At 43.8% G+C, this 21,173-nt stretch overlaps 1 protein-coding gene across 4 annotated transcripts in view; it reads left to right on the top strand.

Annotated features, from left to right (window-relative positions):
• LOC141096881 (ethanolaminephosphotransferase 1-like) overlaps nt 1-21,173 on the top strand; it is a 90,562-nt gene that overhangs the window by 7,746 nt on the left and 61,643 nt on the right. The window lies entirely within an intron of this gene.

The raw sequence follows: 21,173 nt of genomic DNA, 5'->3' as shown, positions 1-21,173 counted from the left end.
GTGTATGGATGGCATACAGATGACAATACAGATTTAAAAAAAATCTGCATCTTTTTCTGAATGAAAATTTGACAATTATTTTTATATGCTTGTGTGAACTAAGCCTTAGAGATAGCAGTACGGAAGGGAAGTACAGGCAGCCCCCAGCTTACAATACAAACATCTACCTTATGTACAAGTCATAATTATGAAAAAAAAACATACACCCACCGCATCGCTAACATCTCCGCCTGCTTGCTGCCCACTGTCTGATCCTCTTTATTCCGCCGTTGCACACCAAATCTCTGGTCTCTTAATTATAGACCAGGATTTTCAGCCCCATCCAGGCCTTGGAGGTCACTGTGTGTTGTAAGGTCGCGACATTAAAATGTGTACCGTGACCTTATGACGTGCAGTGACCTCTGAGGTCTAGACACAGCCAGAAGTCCTTGCCTATAGTGAGGACCCCAGAGAGGCATGATGGTAGAAAGAAGAGGAAAGTACGGTGGGCAACGGGGCAGCCAAAGAGGGGAGCGGTGAGGTGAGTATTTGTTTTTTTTTTTTTTTTTTCAACCCTATACCTTTTCCAATCTACATACAAATTTACAAATTCATACTATTAACAAACCTACAGGACCTTATAACCCAGGGATTGCCTATACTCAAATTTCCAGATTCTCAGAGGGTAGATAATAACTAAAGGAGGACATAATAAATAAATAAATAATCTTTATTTTTATATAGCGCTAACATATTCCGCAGCGCTTTACAGTTTGCACACATTATCATCACTGTCCCCAATGGGGCTCACAATCTAAATTCCCTATCAGTATGTCTTTGGAATGTGGGAGGAAACCGGAGTACCCGGAGGAAACCCACGCAAACACGGGAAGAACATACAAACTCCTTGCAGATGTTGTCCTTGGTGGGCTAACCACTGAGCCACAGGACATAGAAAATAGGCTACAGATAAGGACACATATGAAGAGGAAAAATGTGATAGAAGCTGTGGTTATGCATCAGAGCAAGTAAACAAATTTGGATATGACTGTGTTACTGTATCTGGGCTCCTGAAGATTGCTTTCTTCCTAATGGGTTTTTGTTATTTATATTGTTGTAACCAAAATTTACTGCAGTTTTTAAAAGTGAAAATCTTACATTATTTTTTTTATAATGCATAAATTTGTGTGAATAATTATATAAATGTCAAGAGATATAATTGCTTGTGGTCTGTGTATCTAAAGTTAAGTGCAAATGGCTGATAGCAATGCTTCACGCCAGACATAATCCATCTATTACACCTAGAGAAAAGCAGGAAGGCACAGTTCAGGCATCCAACAGCACTCCTCATACCCTCTGTGGGAGTCATTACATAGTACAAGAACATGGAAGGACGATCCAACTCCCAGAGGCAGCAGCAGCATAATGTAGTCCATTAGATACGCTGACTGTTCTTTAGGAATGTAAAGTTACATTTTATGTAAGGATGGAAGGTGGCTTTAATGCTTTAAGGATGTCATTAAGGTCCCCTTCACACATTCTGGTGATTCCGGTACTGGTGAGATCCGTGGTCCGTGTGCCATCAGTGTGTTCGTGTGCTGTCGGTATCTGTGCGTCAGCGTGCTGCCAGTGTGACACGTATGTAATGAAATGCATCATAGAAATTAAAGAGTGTTATGTATTAAAGATGTTCAAAGACAGAGATACATAGCAATGAGTAAGGTAAATAGATGATATAGATTATGTAGAAATATGTCAGTGTGATATAAAGTGAAGGAAATAATTATTTGATTCCTTGCTGATTTTGTAAGTTTGCCCACTGACAAAGACATGAACAGTCTATAATTTTAAGGGTAGGTTAATTTTAACATTGAGAGATAGAATATAAAAAATAAAATCCAGAAAATCACATTGTATAAATTATATAAATATATTTGCATTTTGCAGTGAGAAATAAGTATTTGATCCCTCTGGCAAACAAGACTTAATACTTGGTGGCAAAACCCTTGTTAGCAAGCACAGCAGTCAGACATCTTTTGTAGTTGATGATGAGGTTTGCGCATATGTCAGGAGGAATTTTGGTCCACTCCTCTTTGCAGATCATCTCTAAATCATTAAGATGTTGAGGCTGCCGCTTGGCAACTCAGAGCTTCAACTCCCTCCATAAGTTTTCTATGGGATTAAGGTCTGGAGACTGGCTAGGCCACTCCATCACTTTAATGTGCTTCTTTTTGAGCAACCACATGACCAGGGGGGCGGAGCCACTGCCCGTTAGTGCAGGGTAGGACACTGAGCAAGCAGAGCAAAGGGTAAAGAAAACGTGGTCAAGGAGAGCCGAGAGTCAGAAGCCAGACGAACGCCCAGTACCTAGAGTCAAGACAAAGAGAAAACGGGGACTAGCCAAGGGGGTCAGATAACCAGGAGAGACAGAGCAGTACAAAAGCAGGATATGGAGGCAAAAGTCAGGGGACAAACCGAATCATACACAGCAAGGCACACAAGCACAGAGGCACAGGTTTAAGGACGAGTCATCTGGGTCAGCAACCACTAACCGAGTATACGGAAGTATCACCGACACTAAATGCAGGTACTGCCAACATTAAAGAGCCACCCCAAAACCAAAGAGAGGCAGACTGAACTAACACTGACCTGACCAGGATGGAGGCGGAACCATCCTGTCCAGAGTCATGACAATTGTCTTGCTGGAAGACCCAGCCACGACCCATTTTTAATGTCCTGGCGGAGAGAAGGAAGTTGTCACTCAGGATTTAACAGCACATGGCTCCATCCATTCTTCCATTGATTTGATGAAGTAGTCCTGTGCCCTTAGCAGAGAAACACCCCCAAAACATAATGATTACACCGCAATGTTTGACAGTGGGGATGGTATTCTTCGGGTCATAGGCAGCATTTCTCTTCCTCCAAACAAGGCGAGTTGAGTTAATCCCAGAGAGCTCAATTTTGTCTCCTCTGTCCACAGCACCTTCTCCCAATCACTCACAGAATCACCCAGGTGTTCATTGGCAAACTTCAGAAAGGCCTGCACATGTGCCTTTTTGAGCAGAGGGACCTTGCGGGCACTGCAGGATTTTAAACCTTTACGGCGTAATGTGTTACCAATGGTTTTCTTGATGACTGTGGTCCCAGCTGCCTTGAGATCATTAACAAGTTCCCCCTTGTAGTTTTAAGCTGGTCTCTCACTTTCCTCATGATCAAGGATAGCCCACGAGGTGAGATTTTGCATGGTGCCCCAGATTGATGTTGATTGACAGTCATTTTGTATTTCTTCCATTTTCTTACTATTGCACCAACAGTTGTCTCTTTCACAACCTTGCATATGGTTTTGTAGCCCATTCCAGCTTTGTGCAGGTCTATGATCTTATCCCTGACATCCTTAGAAAGCTCTTTGGTCTTGCCCATGTTGTAGAGGTTAGAGTCTGACTAATTGAGTCTATATACAGAAGTCTTTTATAAAGGTGACTATGTAAGACAGCTGTCTTTAATACAGGTAACAAGTTGATTAGGAGCATCTAACTGGTCTGTAGGAGCCAGAACACTTAATGGTTGGTAAGGGATCAAATACTTATTTCTCACTGCAAAATTCAAATAAATTTATATGATTTATACATTGTGATTTTCTGGATTTTATTTTTATTATTCTATCTCTCAATGTTAAAATAAACCTACCCTTAAAATTATAGACTGTTTACGTCTTTGTCAGTGGGCAAACTTACAAAATCGGCAAGGGATCATATAATTATTTCCTTCACTGTATAATCAGTGCTTTGCTTGTGTAGTTTTCTGTACTTATATTTATTTAATGAATAAATAAATAAAAAGGCATAGGGTGACCCTTTATTTTTATTAACCAGCTGAGGGAAATCAGACATTTGGACGCTGGTGTTATTATTCTGGGAAGGGGCCAATATTCATAATGGTTCCCAGCCTATTAATAACATCTCACAGCTGTCTTCATAGCCTTTCCTGGTTATTAAAAAGGGCGGACCACACAAAAATGATGTGGGGTCCCCCTTGTTTTTAATAACCAGCAAACGCTAAACAGACAGCTGCGGGCTGATCTTTATAGATGGGAAGGGGCCATGGGCATTGGCCCTCTCCCAGACTAATAATACCAGCCCTCAGTCGACCCAGAAATGGCACATCCATTAGGTCCGCTCAGCACATCAATATCCATGTCCCCTTCCCAGCCTATTAAGATCAGCCCATAATTGTCTGTTTAGCCTTTGCTGGTTATTAAAAATAGGCAGGACCCCACATCTTTTTTGGGGTCCTCCCTTTTAAATAACCAGCAAAAGCTACGCAGACAGCTGTGAGCTGATATTAATAGACTGGGAACCTTTATTATTATTATTATTATTTATTATTATAGTGTCATTTATTCCATGACACTTTACATGTGAGGGGGGTATACATAATAAATACAAGTACAGTAATGTTAAACAATACAAGTCACGACTGGTACAGGATGAGAGAGGACCCTTCCCGTGAAGGCTCACAATCTACAAGGGATGGGTGAGGATACAGTAGGCATGGGTAAAGCTGGTTGTGCAGCGGTTTGGTGGATCGGTGGTTACTGCAGGTTGTAGGCTTGTTAGAAGAGGTAGGTCTTCAGGTTCTTTTTGAAGGTTTCCATGGTAGGCGAGAGTCTGATATGTTGTGGTAGAGCGTTCCAGAGTAGGGGGATGCACAGGAGAAGTCTTGTATGCGATTGTGAGAAGAGGAGAAAAGAGGGGAGTAGAGAAGGAGATCTTGTGAGGATCGGAGGTTTCGTGCAGGTAAGTACCGGCAGACGAGGTCACAGATGTATGGAGGACTCAGGTTGTGGATGGCTTTGTATGTCATGGTTAGGGTTTTGAACTTGAGTCTTTGGGTAATGGGGAGCCAGTGCAGGGATTGACAGAGTGGAGAGGCCGGGGAATAGTGAGGGGACAGGTGGATTAGTCGGGCAGAATAGATTGGAGGGGTGCGAGAGTGTTAGAGGGGAGGCCACAGAGCAGGAGGTTGTAGTAGTCAAGGCGGAAGATGATGAGGGCATGGACTAGGGTTTTTGCAGATTCTAGTTTGAGAAATGCACGGATCCGTGAAATATTTTTGAGTTGAAGTCGGCAGGAAGTGGAAAGGGTTTGAAAGAGAGATCAGTGTCAAGGAAAACCCCGAGGCAGCGAGCTTGTGAGACTGGACAGAGTGAACAGCCATTTACTTTAATGGATAGGTCCGTTGGGGGGGTCACGTGAGATGGCGGAAAGATGATGAATTCTGTTTTGTCCATATTAAGTTTTAGAAATCTAGCGGAGAAGAAGGATGAAATAGCAGACAAAGAATGAGGGATTCTGGTTAGTAGGGAGGTGATATCTGGTACAGAGATGTAGATCTGTGTGTCATCAGCATAGAAGTGATACTGAAAGCCGTGAGATTCTATGAGCTGTCCGAGGCAGAAGGTGTAAATGGAGAAGAGCAGGGGTCCTAGTACTGAACCTTGCGGGACTCAAACGGATAGGAGGTGCGATGAGGAGGTGGTGTGCGAGTGGGAGATGCTGAATGTCCGGTCTGTTAGGTATGACGCGATCCAAGATAGGGCCAAGTCTGTGATACCAAGAGATGAGAGAGTCTGTAGTAATAGGGAATGGTCCACTATGTCAAAGGCAGAGGCAGGTCCAGGAGAAGGAGGACAGAGTAGTGTCACTTGGCCTTGGCGGTTAATAGGTCATTGGTGACCTTAGTTAAGGCAGTTTCAGTGGAGTGGTGTGGCCGGAAGCCAGATTGTAAGTGGACAAAGATGGAGCAAGAAGAGAGGTGGGAGGACAGTTCAAGATGGACGTGTTGTTCCAGTAGTTTTGAGGCATAGGGGAGAAGTGATATAGGGCGATAGCTAGATACAGAGGTTGGGTCAAGAGAGGGCTTTTTGAGGATGGGTGTGATTGAGGCATGTTTAAAGCTTTATGGATATTGGCCCCTTCCCAGGCTAGTAACACCAGTCCCCAACTGTCTACTCTTCCTCATCTGGATATTAAAAATAAGGGGGACCCCATGCCATTTTATTTACTGTATTTATTTAATGCACGCTTTTCATAGACAGGAGTGCTGACTACATCTCTCATCAGCATCGCCTGGTCTCACTGCAATCAGATGAGAGTTGTATTCAGCAACTGGTGCTTGGGAACAGAGCTAACTGTAATACTTTTCCTAGCCTCTAGAGCATGCCACTGGAGCATTTAATTCCGGGATATGTCAAACGAATGTCATGTCACGCATTTTGTCTGTGATGCCGGAACAAAAAGGACATGTCTGCGCGTTTTTCACAAGGGCACGCAGTCAGGTGAAAAGCTTGACATGTGCGCACCACCATTGAATACAATGAGTGAAAGTGTGTCTGTATTTGCGGTCCTTAAAATCTTACCACTTAAAACACATAAAAAGTGTGGAGGGTGCCTAAGTGATGTCAGGAATCTCTTTACACTGTCATTTATTATTTTTGCAGCTATTTGTGCTATGTGTTAGGGGTTAAATACTATATTTAGAACAACCTAAAATGGAAATTGAAACCACCACTCTAGCGGTTTTCTTTTTTTCAGCGCTAGAGTGGTACTTTAAATCTAAGGTCACTGACCCTAGACAGACACTTACCTGCCAGCGCCTTCATCTTTTATTGGTGCCACTCCGATTCCACAGCGCCCTCTTGTCGCTGCAACTTCTGACTGGCTGGAAGTCAGAAGTTATGGTCACAAGTAGAGTTGAATGACTTTGGTCGGATCGGGTTTCATGAAACAAAATTTGTTTCAGATGAAACTGGTCCGACTAGGGCAAAAAAAGTCAAAAAGTCGGAGTTTCGTCCGAAACCCGACCCCAATGCAAGTCAATGGGGAATAAAAGTCGGCATTGAGTGGATGAATGTCATCCGCTCAATGACGACTTTTATTTCCCATTGACTTGCATTGGGGTTGGGTTTCGGACGAAACTCCGACTTTTTTTTGCCCTAGTCGGACCAGTTTCATCTGAAACAAATTTTGATTCATGTGACACCCGATCCGACCAAAGTCGCTCAACTCTAGTCACAAGTTCTCAATCCCAGAATGAGGCTCTCATAGATTTGCATTGAAAAGTGACCTTCAGCTCGCTCCAGGAAACGCTGGAGCCGTCCGGCAGATCACAAGCTGCTGTAGACTGACGGGAGCAGCGCCATTAGAATGTGCAGGTAAGGATATGAGTGTAAGGACAGGGAACATAGGTTAGAAATGCCACTAGAGTGCTGCAATAAAAAGAAAAAACGCTGGATTGGTGCTACAGTTGTCATTATGAAAGGTTCCATACTTTGTATGAACTCAAAAGCTGAGTGTGGCACTTTGTTATGATTTACCGTATGTTTTACTCACTTTTCTGGGAAGCCTAGAAAAGCTCCACCCTACTTTATTGTGCTTATTGCACAATTTTGCGTAGCTAGCCATAAATATGAAGTGGAAACTAGTTTTCATAAATTAGTCAAATTGCAATAATTTTTGTCAAATATGAAAGAAAAAACGAATGACCGATTCTTTCATAACTGTTGGTAAAGGCATAATGCAGGTTAGGGGCTGGATTTTAATTACTTCACCAGTTACAGGGTTTGTAACTCTTTGGACAATTATAAATCATTATTTGGGGAAGTCTGTTTCATAACTGACCAGAATTATTTTTTATTACAATGTGTATTATCGCTTTTAATACACCATAAGTAAACTGCATCCAGCATGCCAGAAACGCGTTGGTGGAATGGATGTTTATAATTCTACTGCATCATTTTCTAATCGCATTCCAATAAAATATTGAAGATTTGTTTACAAAACATCTTTGTAAGCTGGATCTGTTTTTCGTGAATTAGCTGGATTTTACACACACTTGTTCAATGGGACTGAATGGAAAATGTGAATGAATTATTAAGAGGTGTGTGTGTGTCACAATACTTTTGTCCATATAGTTTGTGTGTTTCTTGTAAAGTTTCTTAGCTTTCTTTGTATGGATCAATGAAAATCCATCTTTGGGAATTCCGTGGGTGGACACATTACATTTGGCTAATGACAAGAACATTTGTACTATTCTTATGTTTATTGCTTTTTTATCTCAGCAAGTGTTACCGCACCTCCTGGTACGTTTGTCAGTTAATAGTAAACTGTGCAGTAACATGGCAAACATTCAATAACCTTGCAACAGATAAATCACTAGTGTTTCATATCTCTATGAACAGCAGATGGTACTACCTACCTATTAACCTTTAATAACCTCACAGTTGTAAAAGCCTCGTAATAATAAAATTAACATTTCAGCTCAGTATATTTAGACAATATACAGTATATTTATTTTACATACTTATACAGTCATATGTAAAAGTTTGGGCACCCCTATTAATGTTAACTTTTTTCTTTATAACAATTTTGGTTTTTGCAACAGCTATTTCAGTTTCATATATCTAATAACTGATGGACTCAGTTATATTTCTGGATTCAAATGAGGTTTATTGTACTAACAGAAAATGTGCAATCTGCATTTAAACAAAATTTGACCGGTGTAAAAGTATGGGCACCCTAATCATTTTCTTGATTTGAACACTCCTAACTACTTTTTACTGACTTCCTGAAGCACTAAATTGGTTTTATAACCTCATTGAGCTTTGAACTTCATAGCCAGGTGTATCAAATCATGAGAAAAGGTATTTAAAGTGGCCACTTGCAAGTAGTTCTCCTATTTGATTCTCCTATGAAGAGTGGCATCATGGGCTCCTCAAAACAACTCTCAAATGATCTGAAAACAAAGATTATTCAACATAGCTTTTCAGGGGAAGGATACAAAAAGTTGTCTCAGAGATTTAACCTGTCAGTTTCCACTGTGAGGAACATAGTAAGGAAATGGAAGAACACAGGTACAGTTTTTGTTAAGCCCAGAAGTGGCAGGCCAAGAAAAATATCAGAAAGGCAGAGAAGAAGAATGGTGAGAACAGTCAAGGACAATCCACAGACCACCTCCAAAGACCTGCAGCATAATCTTGCTACAGATGGTGTCACTGTGCATCGGTCAACAATACAGCGCATGCATAACGCCTTTTTGTATGACCAAACAACTCAATCTTTGTTTCATCAGTCCACAGGACCTTCTTCCAAAATGTAACTGGCTTGTTCTAATGTGCTTTTGCATACCTCAGGTGACTCTGTTTGTGTCGTGCTTGCAGAAACGGCTTCTTTCGCATCACTCTCCCATACAGCTTCTCCTTGTGCAAAGTGCGCTGTATTGTTGACCGATGCACAGTGACACCATCTGCAGCAAGATGATGCTGCAGGTCTTTGGAGGTGGCCTGTGGATATCTTTCTTTCTCTGAAACCAATTGAGAGTTTCCTTGGCTGTGTATTTGGGATCATTGTCTTGATGAAATGACCACCCTTGTTTCATCTTCTTCATCATGATAGATGTCAGCAGATTTTTCACATCTTGGTACATTTTTCCATTCATCCTTGCTTCAATTATATGAAGTTTTCCAATCCTGTATGCTTAAAATAGCCCCACACTATGATTTCCCACCTCCAAACTTTACTGTTGGTATTGTATTTTTTTGGGGTGATATGCAGTGCCTTTTACCCTCTAAACATGATGTGTATTATGGCATCCAAAGAGTTCAATTTTGGTCTCATTTTACTAGACCATAGTCTCCCAGCATTTCTCAGGCTTGTCTAAATGATGTTGAGCAAACTTGAAATACCCTTGAACATGCTTTGCTATCTGTGCATCAGTGAATTCTTGCATGGAGAGCATGCATACAGACCATGGAGGTTGAGTGCATCTTATAGTTTCTTTGAAACAATTGAAACTGCTGATTCCAGTTCTTTCTGTGGCTCTCCACAGGTGGTCCTTTGCTCTTCTGATAATTACTTTCATTCCTCTGCCTGAAATCTTGCAGGGAGAACCTGGTCATAGTTGGTTTATGGTGAAAGGATGTTTTTTCCACTTCTGGTCTATGGCCCCAACAGTGTCCACTGGAACCGTCAGTAGTTTAGAAATTCATTTAATGAGTCCTTTCTCATTATTACACTTAGCTTAATTTCTGGACATCTATGGTTTAATTTCTTTGCCTATGTGGACTGGATGGGTTGTTGCCAACATCTGGTGAGAAATTCATGTCAATAACACCTTTGGCTATATATTTATTTGGAATATTGGTGACGTGTACAATACTTATTACACCCACCATAAAAACTTTTTATGCATTATACCAATATTGAAAATCAAAAGAGAAAATCGATACAGTACATAATGATTCAATATTTATTTTTTATACACCATATATGCTTATATGCATTATAAAAATGCTTTCTTCTTTTCATCTATTGATATCCACTGAGTTCATTGTTGTCAGTAGTACACAGGCGCAATGATTTTAGTCACAGAGGTTGCGACCTGATTCATGGAGGCAGGGCTGCCACTAGGAATTTCGGGGCCCCATACTGGCAAAATTTTCGGGGCCCCCTTTAGACTCCGCCCAGGCTCCATCCAGCCCCACCTCCACCACTCGAACTGTCCACAGTCCCACCGCTCTCTCTTGGATAAACTCCACTTCTCACCTATCACACATTAACAGTTCCCATCACCAGGTCACACATATAGCCAGCAGCTTTTGCTTTGGCCAAAAGATTGTTTTAAGTCGCCACCATAACAGGGTAGACACTTTTGGCCAGGCCCTACTCTACTGTAACCTATTAAATATTTGTTAAAATATGCAATACAATTTAGGTATATTTATTTATTTTTCAATTTTTTAAAATGACCAATAATATCACATACAAGGAACAAATACCACCGCACCATGTCCAGACCACAACTTACCACCACATACAAGGAACAAATACCGCTACACCATGTCCAGACCACATATTACCACCACATAGTGACCTATAATAAGACATACAAGGAACAAATACCGCCATACCATGACCAGACCACATATTACTACCATAGTGACCGAATAATATCACATACAACGAACAAATACCACCGCACCATGAACAGACCGCAAATTACCACCACAAAGTGACCAAATAATAGAATATACAAGGGACAAATACCACTGCACCACGCCCAGACCACATATTACCACCACATGGAGACTGAATACTACAATACTGACATTAATTAAAAAAACATAATACTATGACCATAAGAGACATTATACACACAAGATCTGTACTTAGTATGCAGTGTCTGTGTGCAGGTAATATAGTGATCAATGACATTATACACAGGAGCTCTGTATATAATGTACAGGTAACACAGTGATCACCGGTGACATTATACACAGGACCTCTGTACATAGTGTCAGTGTACAGGTAACACACTAACTCACCAGTGATGTCTCTAGGTGAAGTCCTTCATCTTTGTTTTTCATCTTTCATCCAGCACAGATCGCCATCACGTCTTCCAGCCAGGACTTGTCTCTGCAGGAAATAACACAGTTATCTAGAGCTCCGCTTGCAGAACACATTACTTATTTTTTCCCAACTTCTACATTACACCACATGAAGAAAAAAAGGCGACATAGTATCACTCTACACAGTAACAGGACCGCCCCCCCATTTACAACAGTATCCTCAAGAAAATAAAATACATCACTGCAGTAATAATATCCCTTAATTAGCCCCTATGGTAATAATATCCCCCATCCTGATTCCCGTGTGTCTCATTTTTGGCTTCAGCCATATGTTCTCCCATCCCACCCTCATCAGTATCCATTCTGCCCCTTATGATCTCCCTCCTGACCAATCTGTCTAAATCGTATCCATCCTGCCCCATGACCCTGCTCCATCTATCTCCAATCATGCCCGGTGTCTCACATTCTGCCCCCTCCTGTGTCTCACTGTCACATTCTGCCCCCTCCTTTGTCTCACTGTCACATTCTGCCCCCTCCTGTGTCTCACTGTCACATTCTGCCCCCAACTGTGTCTCACTGTCACATTCTGCCCCCTCCTGTGTCTCACTGTCACATTCTGCCCCCTCCTGTGTCTCACTGTCACATTCTGCCCCCTCCTGTATCTCACTGTCACATTCTGCCCCCTTCTGTGTCTCACTGTCACATTCTGCCCCCTTCTGTGTCTCACTGTCACATTCTGCCCCCATGTCCAGCATTCTGCCCCAGTGTCTTGCATTCTACCCCCAGCATCCACCATTCTGCCCGCAGCGTCCAACATTCTGCCCCAGCTCACAGCCTGCCCCCATGTCCAGCATTCTGCCCCCAGCGTCCAGCATTCTGCCTCAGTCTCCAGCATTCTGCCCCAGTTTCGAGCATTCTGCCCCATGTCCAGCATTCTGCCCGAGCGTCCAGCATTCTGCCCCATGTCCATTCTGCCCCCAGCATTCTGCCCCATGTCCAGCATTCTGCCCCAAGCGTCCAGCATTCTGCCCCTAGCGTCCAGCATTCTGCCCCCAGCGTCCAGCATTCTGCCCCCAGCATTCTGCCCCCAGCGTCCAGCATTCTGCCCCCAGCATTCTGCCCCCAGCGTCCAGCATTCTGCCCCCAGCATTCTGCCCCCAGCGTCCAGCATTCTGCCCCCAGCATTCTGCCCCCAGCGTCCAGCATTCTGCCCCCAACGTCCAGCATTCTGCCCCCAGCATCCTGCATTCTGCCCCCAGCATCCAGCATTCTGCCCCCAGCATTCTGCCCCCAGCGTCCAGCATTCTGCCCCAGCGTCCAGCATTCTGCCCCATGTCCATTCTGCCCCCAGCATTCCTGCCCCATGTCCAGCATTCTGCCCCCAGCATTCTGCCCCCAGCGTCCAGCATTCTGCCCCCAGCATTCTGCCCCCAGCATCCAGCATTCTGCCTCCAGAATTCTGCCCCCAGCGTCCAGCATTCTGCCCCCAGCATTCTTCCCCCAGCATCCAGCATTCTGCCCCCAGCGTCCAGCATTCTGCCCCCAGCATTCTGCCCCAGCGTCCAGCATTCTGCCCCAGGCCCCCTGGATAGCCGCTCTCAAAAAAAAAAATTCTTCTACCGTGTTATCTGGCTGTGCTCCAGCGGCGAGGCTCCCTCCCTCTCCTAGTCCCACGTGGCACACTGACTGAATAAGGAAGTGGAGGAGCAGAGCAGTGTGTGACGTCAGGTGAGGGCGGAGCTGTGGCTGGACCATTGTGCAGGGGGGGATTTCGGCGCTGGCTGGACAATGGTGCGGGGGGGGGCCTGCCCGAGGGGCCCGGGGGGCCCGGCAGGCGCTGAGTCTTAATTTAAAATAAAGCTGCAGAAGCCTGTATAAAATGTAGGGGGCCCCAGCGCGGATCGGGCTGCCAGCATGGTCGGGCCCCCCTAATCACCGGGCCCCATACACATGTAAGGCCTGTCATGCCCTGATGGCGGCCCTGCATGGAGGAAGGGAGCCGCCAATAATGCAGGCACTATTTTTAGCTGAACCATTGTCCTTAGTTGCATATTCACTTGCCACGATTCATCAGTTTTGCTGGTGTGAGTGGGCAGTCAATTGCCAACTAGATACATTTCAACATCTCTAAATAGAAGAGAAATTAGAAAAGCCGAACACATCTGGTTGGTACGTGACTGCAAGTATACAAATCACATACATGCAGTCAGTGGCAATACTGTGCACACTATGATGATTTAGTAGTCTATAGTTACATATTATGACTGCAGAATTTTGTGTCAAGCCTTTCACAACCCCTTTAAATGGAATCTGTCAGCAGGATTTAATTCCTCAAACTATTTAAGCATGTAACTTTTTCAAAGAGAAGTCCAGCCATACTTTTACATTGTCAGTCTGTGCCTCCGTTACTGAGAAATCAGGGTTTAAATGTTATGCAAAGGCTATGGTAGATCTGATGCCTCAGTCACTCAAGCTCAAATCCCCTCCCAGCACCGCCTCCTCCTGCTTATCTGACAAAATCTGTGCTGTATGACTTCAGGTAAAGGAGCCATCAGTGAAGCAGGAGGAGGCGGAGCGGTATGGGAACTAGAGCTGGAGTGACAAAGGCTTCAGATCTAACATAGTCCTTCAGCCGTTTTTGCATATCAATTCAAATGTTAATTTCTCAGTAACAGTCATAAAGAGGCCATGTAAAGATATTGCTGGACTTGTCTATGAAACAGCTACATGAATATATAGTTTGTGGGGTGAAATACTGCTGCCAGTTTCCCCTTAAGCAAATTATAAATAAGATGTATTCAAACTCTCTAAAGAATATATGTAATAGAATATACTGTATGTCATAAAAAAATCCATAAAGACCTCTTCTGATAGGGAACATATCACCCTCACATTGAACATATGGGATTAATTATAACTTGGGAAGTGAGAAACAAATTGTAACTGGGGAAGTGAGAGAGAGATATATGATATTTAAACCTCTATTGAAGTAGGGACCTTCTGTAGTGACCAGGAAATTACAACAGGAGATCTTCTCTGAGAACCAATCACTAAACCCAAGAATCATTTACACTGAGACAGAGAAGTACACTTACGAGGCAAGAGCTTCCTTCTGATAAAAGGCCTTGTCTGAGACACTTGGGAGCCAGTGATCAGGGATGAATATTGGGGTTTGCAGCAATAAAATATTTATGGGAGATATATTTTCAGCATCGTAGTGAAGGGAAGAACATAACGCATTCACTTCCATCACCATAAGGCCATTCTAACCCCTCCAACATAATATTGAGCGATGGATCATGCAATCCATGCCATGTTTCATCTTTATAGAAAGGTAAAATCACGATTTGAAACATGATGGCAATATCTACTGCCTGTGATCTTCAAGGGCCAGGATATCCTGAAAGTTGTGGTTCTCATAAACTTCTAAAAGACCTACCACATCCCACAACCAGCCCCCCATATGATCTCACCAAGGGGAGGTATGCGGGCATAACAGTGATATAATAAAAAACAGAGTTTGGGTTTTTGTAACTGTTCATTTCTGGAAGATATAATTTGCTGTGAGATGGTTCCATTTTCCTATTCTGATTGCTTCCATACATAAAGATACAGTGGGGAAAAAAAGTATTTAGTCAGTCAGCAATAGTGCAAGTTCCACCTCTTAAAAAGATGAGAGGCGTCTGTAATTTACATCATAGGTAGACCTCAACTATGAGAGACAAACTGAGAAAAAAAAAATCCAGAAAATCACAGTCTGTTTTTTTTTTCATTTTATTTGCATATTATGGTGGAAAATAAGTATTTGGTCAGAAACAAAATTTCATCTCAATACTTTGTGATATATCCTTTGTTGGCAATGACAGAGGTCAAACGTTTTCTGTAAGTCTTCACAAGGTTGCCACACACTGTTGTTGGTATGTTGGCCCATTCCTCCATGCAGATCTCCTCTAGAGCAGTGATGTTTTTGGCTTTTCGCTTGGCAACACGGACTTTCAACTCCCTCCAAAGGTTTTCTATAGGGTTGAGATCTGGAGACTGGCTAGGCCACTCCAGGACCTTGAAATGCTTCTTACGAAGCCACTCCTTCGTTGCCCTGGCGGTGTGCTTTGGATCATTGTCATGTTGAAAGACCTAGCCACGTTTCATCTTCAATGCCCTTGCTGATGGAAGGAGGTTTGCACTCAAAATCTCACGATACATGGCCACATTCATTCTTTCATGTACCCGGATCAGTCGTCCTGGCCCCTTTGCAGAGAAACAGCCCCAAAGCATGATGTTTCCACCACCATGCTTTACAGTAGGTATGGTGTTTGATGGATGCAACTCAGTATTCTTTTTCCTCCAAACACGACAAGTTGTGTTTCTACCAAACAGTTCCAGTTTGGTTTCATCAGACCATAGGACATTCTCCCAAAACTCCTCTGGATCATCTAAATGCTCTCTAGCAAACTTCAGACGGGCCCGGACATGTACAGGCTTAAGCAGTGGGACACGTCTGGCACTGCAGGATCTGAGTCCATGGTGGCGTAGTGTGTTACTTATGGTAGGCCTTGTTACATTGGTCCCAGCTCTCTGCAGTTCATTCACTAGGTCTCCCCGCGTGGTTCTGGGATTTTTGCTCACCGTTCTTGTGATCATTCTGACCCCACGGGGTGGGATTTTGCGTGGAGCACCAGATCGAGGGAGATTATCAGTGGTCTTGTATGTCTTCCATTTTCTAATTATTGCTCCCACAGTTGATTTCTTCACTCCAAGCTGGTTGGCTATTGCAGATTCAGTCTTCCCAGCCTGGTGCAGGGCTACAATTTTGTTTCTGGTGTCCTTTGACAGCTCTTTGGTCTTCACCATAGTGGAGTTTGGAGTGAGACTGTTTGAGGGTGTGCACAGGTGTCTTTTTATACTGATAACAAGTTTAAACAGGTGCCATTACTACAGGTAATGAGTGGAGGAAAGAGGAGACTCTTAAAGAAGAAGTTACAGGTCTGTGAGAGCCAGAAATCTTGATTGCTTGTTTCTGACCAAATACTTATTTTCCACCATAATATGCAAATAAAATGAAAAAAAAACAGACAATGTGATTTTCTGGATTTTTTTTTCTCAGTTTGTCTCCCATAGTTGAGGTCTACCTATGATGTAAATTACAGACGCCTCTCATCTTTTTAAGTGGTGGAACTTGCACTATTGCTGACTGACTAAATACTTTTTTTCCCCACTGTAAGAGCCATTGCTGCAGCATCAGATTTAGCACTACGCTTTCATTATTCCTTTTTATCCTATGTAATTACATATACCTTATTGTTTTGTTCCCATTTTGTATAACATTTGAAATTTTTTTTATAAGCACTACTTACCTTTCCTGATTAAATATACAGTGGAGAGCAAAAGAGTCATAAAGTTTTGAACTTTTGACTTTTAGGCTCCATATCTCAATATCCACTACTGCTTTGATCGTGAGACTAGCATCATTTTATAGACAATCATCTTGGCTATCTCACATATACATTTTGACTTGCAACTATTTAGCATATGATTAGTTGTGCAGATTCTTGTCATGTCACTGCATTGTTACTGTTTTGCTCCTGGTGGTGGAAAAATATTTTTCTCCCTGAATACTGCAAACTACAATCTGTTCTCACATTCCCTAATACCTCAATGTATTATTAGGTTGTGTCATGGTATAGGACATGGTTAATGTCCTGTTCTCTCAGGGTTAACTTTTGCTGGCCTCCCTTTGGATCTGGGAGGGGTATTTATACTTACTCCAGACTAGGATTCCCTGTCAGCTATACTGTTGTTCTGGCTGTGTGTCTGACCTCCTGGGGTGTGTGTATGTTGCATTGCTTGTTTGCTTCCCGTGTATGACCTGGTCTGTCCGCTCACTCTGTTCTCTGTCTCACGTTTTGGTACTATTGTCTTCTCCGGTTCTGACCTCCTGGCTTGGCTATTGTTACTCCATTACAGCTTGTCCCTATTGTACCGTCTATTGCCCGTTCTAGTTTACTGATCTATTGCTACGTCCTGACTATCCGTTCTGTCTAACCCTTTGGTACTGTTGTGCTATCTCGTGCTTTGACCCCGGCCTGATCTGGTTATGTCCCTGTCTATGCGCCTTGGTAACTTGTCCCGTAGCTACCTTTCTAGGAGTTTTCCTTCAGCTCCTAGCACTCTGGAGCTTAGGCCATGCCCCCAGCAGTCACGTGCTTCAGGTCCTGTTAGTCTGAAGCACTCATCTTCGCTGCTGCCCCACTCCACAGGTATCTTTGAGCACAGTTTTTTTGTACTCAGGACACGTGCACTGGCTTAATGAGCAAGGGAAGTGCGGTGTTCTTGACATTATAGCTGACCGTTTCAGTTTTTTCCTCTGTTATCTGCATGGATCCCATGCACGCTTTGGCTGATCAGGTCAAGCACCTGACCCAAATGTTCCATAAACTCAATGTGGAACAGCGCATGATGGCCCATACCCACCAACAGTTGGTGGATACTGTACAGGGGCTGCATGGTGCTCCTAGTTCTGGGGATAGAGATTAGCATCCCCCGAATCTCCGGTCAAATTGCCAGACCCTTTCTCAGGGGATAAAAGGGAGTTCAGGTCCTTCAGAGAAGGATGCAAGCTTTTTTTTTTCTCTAAGGCCCCACTCCTCCAGGAACATGTTCCAGAGGGTGTGGGTCACCATTTCCCTACTTCGGGGTGCTCCACAAGCATGGGCTTTCTCTCTCTCTTCCTCTGCTCGGTGAACATGTTCTTTGAGGCTCTGGGGCACATCTATGACGAGCCTGATAGAGTGCGGCTGGCAGAGGATATGGTGATGAGTGTGACACAGGGGAGGCACTCTACTGAATGGTTCTGCTCAGAGTTTAGACGTTGGGCCGCCGAAGTATCCTGAAATGACGTCACCCTGAGGGGGTTGTTCCGCAGGGGCCTGTCTGACCATCTGCAGGATGCTCTGGCATTACATCCTCCTCCTGATACCCTGGAGGACGCCATGATGCAGGCAGTCCGTATGGACCGGAGACTCCATGCTAGAGGAATGATGCAACAAGAGTCTCCTTTGTACTCCAAATTGTGTGACACTGCACCTGTATCTGAGCCCATGGAGATTGGGTCAGTCTCGATTAAGGAGAAAGAGAGAAGGCACCACAGAGACAATCTATAAGCTTTTACTGTGGAGCCTCTGTACATTGGAAAAGGGACTGTCCTTCCTCCCCTTCATCTGTAAAATCATTGGGAAAATGACTGAGTCTGGGTAACAATCAAGGAGGTTGCCCACACTCCCAGGTACATTTTGTCTCGCTTCCTGAAATGGTGCTCCAGGTTGACTTGCTGGCGGTCCTGTTATGACCACCACCTTTGTTGACTGTGGTTCCTCCATAAATCTGATTGATGCCCAAGTTGTGACTCTCAATAAGATAGGGACAGTCAGGTTGAAAGACCCTGTTAAAATTGTAGCTGTGGATTCATGCCCTCTTACCCTGGATGGAATTTGTTTTATGTCCAAAGTTTTTTCTATGAAAGTGGGTTTCGCTCACATGGAAAAATTAAGCTGTTTTATTCTGAATAATCTGCCTGCAGGACTGGTATTGGGGATGCCCTGGCTGCAATGCCACAATCCTGTAATTGATTGGGTGAAGGGGGAGATCACCAGATGGGGATGTAATGATAATAGTCTGGGTTGTAACCCGATTCCTTTTGTCAATCCGATAAAATCTGTATCTGTGTCGTCTGTCGGTCTGGAGGGTATTCCGGAGTACATGAGAGACTTTGAGGACATGTTTTCCGAAAGTGAGACTGAGGCGCTTCCACCACATAGACCGTATGATTGTTCCATTGATTTAATACCTGGAGCCAAATTACCCAAGGCTCGTTTGTTTAATTTGTCCAGGCCTGAGCACCAAGCTATAAAAGAGTACATCAAAGAGAGCCTTCGCAAGGGGCATATTCGTCCCTCTGTCTCACCCGTGGCAGCGGGGTTTTTCTTTGTAAAGAAAAAAGATGGTGGGTTGCGACCGTGCCTCGACTTTCGGGAACTGAACAAAATTACAGTTAAGAACACGTACCCTCTCCCGTTGATTCCCGATTTATGTAACCAACTCTCAGGGGCCAAATGGTTTTCTAAGCTTGATCTACGAGGTGCTTTTATAAACTTATAAGGATCCAGGAGGGGGACGAATGGAAAACAGCATTTCTGACGACTGATGGGGCTGTTTGAAAACCTGGTTATGCCATTCGGCCTCACTATCGCCCCTGCTGTTTTTCAGGTTTCCATTAATGTTGTTTTCTCTGACCTGATTGGGCGCTATGTAGTCATTTACCTGGATGACATCTTGGTATACTCTGAGGACAGTCAGTCCCACTTACACCATCTGCGAACGGTTCTTATGAGACTATAGGAAAACCATTTGTACGCTAAGCTGGAGAAGTGCTCGTTTTTTATGCAAGAACTGTCTTTTCTGGGTGTAATTGTATCCAGGGAGGGGTTTCGCATGGATCCAGGGAAGGTTCAGGCCATTGCAGATTGGGTGCAACCTCATGATCTGAAGGGGTTGCAGTGATTTCTGGGCTTCGCTAACTATTATAGGAAGTTCATTAAAGGGTTCTCGCAGATGTTGAAACCCTTGACAGACCTCACTCTTAAAGGGGCAGAAGTAAAAAATTGGTCTGTGGCTGAAAAAAATTCCTTCCTTACACTAAAGAAATGTTTTACTTCAGCCCCTGTGTTGGTACAACCCGATTTGTCAAGACCTTTATCGTGGAGGTCGACACTTATGAGGTGGGGGTGGGGGCAGTGTTGTCCCAGGGCCCCTCTACCCTGATTAACCTCAAACCCTGTGCCTTTTTCTCTAAAAAGTTCTCTTCGGCCGAGAGAAACTATGATGTCTGCAACAGGGAATTGTTAGCGGTTAAATTGGCCTTCGAAGAATGGAGGCATTTTTTGGAGGGGGCCGCTCATCCCATTACGGTCATCACTGATCATAAAAACCTGGCCTATATCGAGTCTTCTAAGAGATTGACCCCCAGACAGGCTCGGTGGGCACTTGTTTTTTTCTCGATTTCATTTTACCATTACATTCCGACCTGGGTCTAAAAATGTAAAGGTGGATGCCTTATCCCAAAGTTTTGATTCTGTGTCCCCTCCAGAACCTCCTTCCTCCATTCTTCAACCGGGAGTGGTTGTAGCTGAAGTCTCCTCTGAGTTACAGAGAGAGATTCTGGAAGCACAAGCACAGGCTCCCAGGAATAAACTCCCATGTAAATTGTTTGTATCCGAACATTTCCGTCTCACACTCCTGCAAGAATTTCATGATTCTGTGTTAAGTGCACACCCAGGTATTGCAGCTACCCAAGGGGCAGTGGCCAGGGGTTTTTGGTGGCCCTCTATGGGTATTGATATCAAAAGGTTTGTAAATACTTGTGGGGTGTGCGCTCGCTCTAAAAGCTCGCAGGTCCGGCCGGTCGGGGAATTGGTGCCTTTGCTAATTCCGGATAAACGATGAACACACCTGTCCATGGAGTTTATCACTAATCTTCCCCCTTCCAAGGGCAACTCAGTAGTATGGGTAGTGGTTGATAGATTTTCTATGCAAGCCCACTTTGTGCCATTACCTGCGTTACCTTCTTCTGAAACCTTGGCTCGCATGTTTATACAGCACATAGTTCGGTTGCATGGAGTGCCTGTGAACGTGGTGTCGGACAAGGGTGTGCAATTTGTGGCCAGGTTTTGGAGAGCGTTTTGTAAGAAGTTGGGGATCACGTTATCATTCTCCTCTGCCTATCACCTGGAATCCA

The sequence above is a fragment of the Dendrobates tinctorius genome, unplaced genomic scaffold (assembly GCF_039654945.1).
Source record: "Dendrobates tinctorius isolate UK_male_01 unplaced genomic scaffold, ASM3965494v1 ptg000081l, whole genome shotgun sequence".
In the NCBI taxonomy this organism is placed as follows: Eukaryota; Metazoa; Chordata; class Amphibia; order Anura; family Dendrobatidae; genus Dendrobates; species Dendrobates tinctorius.
The sequence above is the reverse complement of the archived record's forward strand: the minus strand, read 5'-3'. Positions and strand labels throughout refer to the sequence as shown.